The sequence below is a fragment of the Sus scrofa genome, chromosome 7 (genome assembly GCF_054392235.1).
Source record: "Sus scrofa isolate SSC_HxYL_T2T_F1_AM1 chromosome 7, Sscrofa_HxYL_maternal_Yorkshire_Landrace_v2.0, whole genome shotgun sequence".
Lineage (NCBI taxonomy): Eukaryota > Metazoa > Chordata > Mammalia > Artiodactyla > Suidae > Sus > Sus scrofa.
The window spans coordinates 55,087,426-55,093,425 of record NC_139389.1 but is presented as its reverse complement, the minus strand read 5'-3'; the positions used below and the strand labels follow the sequence as shown (position 1 = coordinate 55,093,425).

Here is a 6,000-nt window from a genome sequence, read left to right as displayed (position 1 = left end):
ATATATTAGACATTTTCTCAGAGCAAACGGTTTTAAGGCACAGAGATAATTTGAACTGGTGAAATATAAGTTAGAGTCCAAATAAGTTACAGTTTCAGTAAAGAAATTAAGGAAGTCCTGTTTAGGAGTTCCTGCTGTGGCTCAGCGGTAAGGAACCCAACTGATATCCATGAGGACGCTGGATGGATCCCTGGCCTCGCTCGGTGGGTTAAGATTTGGCATTGAGATGAGCTGTGGTGTAGGTCACAGACGTCACTGGGATCTGGCTTGGCTGTGGCATAGGCCAGCAGCTGCAGCTCTGATTCCACCCCTAGCCTGGGAACTTCCATATGCTGCTAGTGTGGCCCTCGAAAGAAAAAAAAAAAAGTCTCAATATCACATTTAAGCAAATCACAACCTTTTTTTTTTTATCATTGTTGCATATAAGACGGGCAGGGCATCGAATAGGTAAGATCTTTTCATTTTCTTTAGTAAGAAATTAGCAGACAGTGGCATCTGCCCTATCCGATGAATATGCAGATAGATGAGCTAAGTCTAGTTTGTATCTGGACAAATATCAACAACCTTTGTTGTATGAGTTCAGCGGAACGGAAAAAAAAAAAAAAATCTGCGGGAGAAGAGGACAGACCTTTCACAAGGCCCAGGGGCGGGGCGGGGCGGGGGGAGAAGGCGGAGCCACCCTCCCCAAGCGAATGTTCATTGGCTGAGCCCGCCTGACACTCAGCCGTGCTCTGGCGTCCCATTGGCTCCTACCTCGCGCTGAATCCGGGGAAATTTGGCCTCTGAGGAGGCTAAGGGGCGCCACGGAGGGTCGTCCGCTAGCTGATGCGGCAGCCTTCTCCAGTCTCAGGCTTCGCGGAAGTGAAAACAAGCCAAGAACAAAACCCGTACAAATCCCCAAGTCCAAACAGCTCCAGTCACATTCAAGAAAAGCAAAGGTAAATGCGAAAAGTAAAATTCAGTCATTTTCCCCGTCAGAGGCAAAGCAAGCAACTGAATTTCAAGGGGGGTGAATTCAAGAAAAGATAAGATGGAAATCTAAGTTCAATTTTAGGATATTTATACCAATTTCTAGTTCGACATTGATAAGCGAAAGTTGTCTAAGAAACAAGTATTCGTTTTTGTTTGCCTTTCCTACGAAAGGCAGCAGGGGGCGCCAGACGCTGTAGTTTCCTTCTGGCAGGAGAGGCGTTTTAAACTTTGTCGCTTTATTGTCAAAAGAGCAAATAGTTTGCTCTTAGAACAGGGCGGTGGTCTGCGCAAAAGAATGTACCACAAAGGTAACGATTTCTCCATTGCAGCCTGTTGACTAAGAGATACGGTTTCCTGAAGTATTGTGTGGGGGGGGAGGTCAATTGCAGGACGTAAGGGGGAATTTTGAGGTGGGCTGTGAAAGAGGCAGGCAGTGGAGAGCAAACAGGGTACCACTGACTTCCTGTCCCAGGCCTGCCAGCTAGACTCATTGCAAACTTTTGCCAAGAACACTGGACTTTTCCTTGCCAAAACCAGGACTGTGGGGTTTCCTGGGATTTGGGACTTTCCTATAAACAATAATGATAACAGCTAACTTTTGGAGTTCCCTAGTGGCTCAGCGGGTTGGGGATCAGGCATGTTCACTGCTGTGTCACAGGTTCCATCCCTGGCCTGGGAACTTCAGCCTGCCGCGGAGACAGCCAAAAACCAAAAAGCGAGACCGACATTGAATGAGTACTGTGGGCCAGCCACTTTCTAGCATTTAATTTTCCCAATAACCCCCTGAGGTAGATAATGTGTCACCCCCATTTTACAGAGAGGGAAACTAAGGCAACTTGCCAAAGGTTATGCAAACAGCTGAGAAGTGTCAGATCCAAGCTTAAGAAGAGTGTGCATGCAGGCTTTGCACACAGTTTTTTTTTCTCCTTTTTCTGCCTGCCGGTCCCATGGCATGTGGAAATTCCCGGGCCAGGGATTTAATCCGGACAGTATCTGCAACCTAAGCCACAGCCACAGCAAGGCCAGATCCTTAACCCACTTTGCCTGGCCGGGGCTTGAGCCAGTGCCACCACACAAAGACAAGCCAAATCATTAAACCATTGTGCCACCACAGCAGGAACTCCACAGATTTTATTAATACAGGAAAGCACATGACAGATTGACTGGCACATAGGATATACTCTGAAGTATTTGCTATTATTATTAAAAGAGTGGTCCTTGCTCTCCAAGAGTTTATAGTCTACTTTAGGGAGTTCCCTGGTAGTGACAGGTTTGGCGTTCTCACTGCTGTGGCCCAGGTTCAGTCCCTGGTATGGGAACTTCCGCATACCTTGGGCACAGCCAAACAATACAAAAAGATAAAATCTAACTTAAAAGGCTGGTAAGATTCATAAGGCCAGAGAGGTGCCTATTGGATGGGTGACTGGGACAGAGAATAGATGCGTGGAAATGATCGTAGGAGGGAACAGCTATGAAACACAGAGGTCACGTCTGGGTCGCAGTTTGCTCAGTGTGGCACCTGCTTAAATGAGTACCTGCATGTCCTCATTAGAAGGTGGCCTCAGATCCTGAATGGCTTGAGCTAATCCCTATATTCTTTGTGTTTGATTATCACTTGGCTGTATGTGTTTAATTTAAAATGTCAATTTTTTTGTTAGTCATGAAAATTGTCTTAAGGAGTGGCATGCTGTCTACTCTTTTAGCTTGAAGAAGCACTTATTAATTTTTTCAAAGAAAGCATTTGTTAATTTCACAAATCTGTTAGATGTTGTATGGTCAGACCGCTCAAGATGGCTGTTCTCTTGCTCTCTTTATGTCTGTCTCCTCAACTAGGCGCTGTTTCACACACATAATTATCCAGTTTTCTTAATTATAGGGTTTAATTAGTCCCTGATAACTGACCCCACCTGGTGTCAACTCCCCCCTCTAAACGGTAGCCTCCTTCTGCCACAAGTATCAAAGACCGTTGCCATGTCCTATCTGCCGTACACGGTGGGGTGTCACTCCAGGACCTTTTGTAAGATTCCTTCTGTCTGGTAAACCATTGACATCTCTGTCACTGTCTCCGGGCTCTTTCTTTGGTCTCAAGGCTGGACAACTACAAGGCTGCAGCCTGACAGATGTCTTGACATGGAGTAGGAGTCTGAGTTAGAATAGGACTCTGGGGAGTTCCAGTCGTGGCTCAGTGGTAACGAAACTAACATCCATGAGGACGCAGGTTTGATCCCTGGCCTCGCTCAGTAGGTTAAGGATCCGGCATTGCCGAGCTGTGGTGTAGGTCGAAGATGTGGCTCAGATCCTACATTGCTGTGGCTGTGGTATAGGCTGGCAGCTGCAGCTCTGATTTGACCCCTAGCCTGGGAACTTCCATATGCCTCAAGTGCGGCCCTCAAAAAAAAAAAGAAGAAGAAGAGTATTCTGGGAGTTCGTATGGACCGAGGGGCTGGAAAGGGTTATTATCTTGAAAGCTGAAGTCTCCGGGGGAGCCGGCAGGCAAGGAGTCAGAGGAACCACATTGTGGGCAGCAGGAATGGCCTGCACCCTTGGGCGGAGAAAGGGCTCCATGCCTTGTAGGAGGGCATTTGGTTGGGGCTAGAGAGTTGTGAATTAGAAGCAGGATAAACTGGGTCAGCAACAAGTTGTGTTCACAAAGAGTGAGTGTGATTTTCTGCCCCTGAGTCTTTTTTTTTTTTTTTTTTTTGTCATTGCACTCACGATATATGGAGGTTCCCAGGCTAGGGGTCTAATCGGAGCTACAGCTGCTGGCCTACACCACAGCTACAGCAACACAGCTTCTGAGCTGTGTCTGCGACCTACACCACAGCGCATGGCAATGCCGGATCCTTAACCCACGGATCGAGGCCAGGGATCGAACCTGAAACCTCACAGTTCCTAGTCGGATTTGTTTCCGCTGCACTACGACAGGAACTCCTGAGTCTATTTAAATTGTCTGGACTGTGCAGCCTCCAGATGTTGCCCCTTGGAAACTTTCCATCAGGGGTTGAGAGGTAATCTTTGTGTGCATCTTGCTTCCCACTGGTTGTCCTTAACTGATGCTCTGCATTGAGTTAACGCTCTGCGTCTGTGCAGGCTTCAGTCCCGGAGCACTTCTGTTTTGGATGAGATGACTCTTGAGCCTTCCATTTTGCTTAGCCGTAAAAAAAAAAAAAAAAATGGTAAAATGGATTTCCATCCGTTCATTAGCATACTGATCCAACTATATCTTACCCAAAAGAAATTTCTTGGAATGAAAAATAAGAACAAGTGTTAAAGATAGCTCAGTCTTCCCTCTTCCGTGGGTCTCCATGGAGCCTCTACTATACTTGCGATATTGGCGTGTAAAAATCAGACAGATGTGAGAAAGAGGACCTGATGCGCAGAGTTAATCCATGAGTCCTCTTCAGATCTCTTTGAGGAAAGAACCCTTAATGCAATAAAAATGGCATCTTTGAGGAAAAGCAGATTATCTTGTCTGATAAGGCTGCCTTTTTCTCATTATGTTAATGTTGCTCTGATAATCCATTTTAAAGTGTTTTTAATTTAAAAGAAAAAATCCCAAGAGAAGGCTTAGGCCGAAAAACAGGGCGTGATAATGCTTGGAAAGTGCAGTGGAGGAACTACCTGAAAATCCACATGACAGCACAGAGGTTCTCACTGTAAAGGTGAAATTGGGTCCAAATTTAGTGAAAAGAAAGATTCAGCCCCTTTCTCCTTTCTTCTTATAATTCAGTCTAAGCGGTAATTGATAGAGCATGTTTAAATTTCCAACAAATTTCTTGGAAAGAAGGGCAGTGACTATTAAAGTGTCTAAAATTCAAACTAGGTGTGGGTAGAATGTTAATTTAAAATCAGAACCAGGAGTTCCCGTCGTGGCTCAGTGGTTAACGAATCCGACTAGGAACCATGAGGTTGCGGGTTTGATCCCTGCCCTTGCTCAGTGGGTTGACGATCCAGCGTTGCCGTGAGCTGTGGTGTAGGTTGCAGGCGCGGCTTGGATCCAGCGTTGTTGTGGCTCTGGCGTAGGCCGGCAGCTACAGCTCCAATTCGACTCCTAGCCTGGGAACCTCCATATGCCGCGGGAGCGGCCCAATAAATAGCAAAAAGACAAAAAAATAAATAAATTAAAAAAAAAATCAGAACCATGCACCTGTCTGTAATACCTTGGGCAGGTTCTGGAACACGTGACAGCATTTGTGTAACTCACCTTTTCAGACTGGATTTAATCAAGATTATTGTGATGAAGATGATAGGAAGAAATTGAATTTTTTTTTTTTTTTGTCTTTTTGCCTTTTCTAGGGCATGAATATGGAGGTTCCCAGGCTATGGGTCCAATCGGAGCTATAGCCGCTGGCCTACACTAGAGACACAGCAACGTGGGATCTGAGCCGCGTCTACAACCTACACCGGATCCTTAACCCACTGAGCAAGGCCAGGGATCGAACCCGCAATCTCATGGTTCCTAGTCAGATTCATTAACCACTGAGCCATGATGGGAACTCCAGAAATTGAATTATTTTTGAAATAAATTTTCTTTAAAAATTGATAAATTATTCCAGTTATCAAAGTGGTTAATATTGGTGGCTTTTAGGCTGGAGTTTTCTTTTTTCTTTCTTTTTTTTTTTTTTAAGGCCAAACCCGCAGCATGTGGACGTTCCTAGGCTAGGGGTCGGATCGGAGCTGTAGCTGCTGGCCTGCACCACAGCCACAACCCTAGCCAGCACCACAGCTCACAGCAACACTGGATCCTTAACCCACAGAACGTGGCCAGGAATCAAACCTGTGTCCTCATGAATACTAGTCACATTTCCATTGAGCCACAATGGGAACTCTTGGAGTTTTCAATTAGGATAGCTTCTAGGCCAGGAGCCTGCCAGATGAATAAGAAAGGGTCAGGGCTTCTCCCCCAAACTGACTGGGGCTGTGGCCAAAATGTAACAGGATATGCCTTTGGTTCATGCCCTCTTGCAAAAATGTCTCTACAGGCAGAACTTTAGGAAAACTTTTTTTCCATTCTTCTTCTTAAATTGT

General features: G+C 45.7%; 1 long non-coding RNA gene across 3 annotated transcripts in view; it reads left to right on the top strand.

The window, feature by feature from the left end:
* The first annotated feature begins 770 nt into the window (after window positions 1-770).
* The window catches only part of LOC110261540 (uncharacterized), a 67,875-nt gene continuing 62,645 nt past the window's right edge, over window positions 771-6,000 (top strand). For all 3 annotated transcript variants that reach the window (XR_002345760.2, XR_002345762.2, XR_014810263.1), the window contains exon 1: window positions 771-938. This is a non-coding gene — a long non-coding RNA (uncharacterized LOC110261540). The remainder of the gene's footprint in view (window positions 939-6,000) is intronic.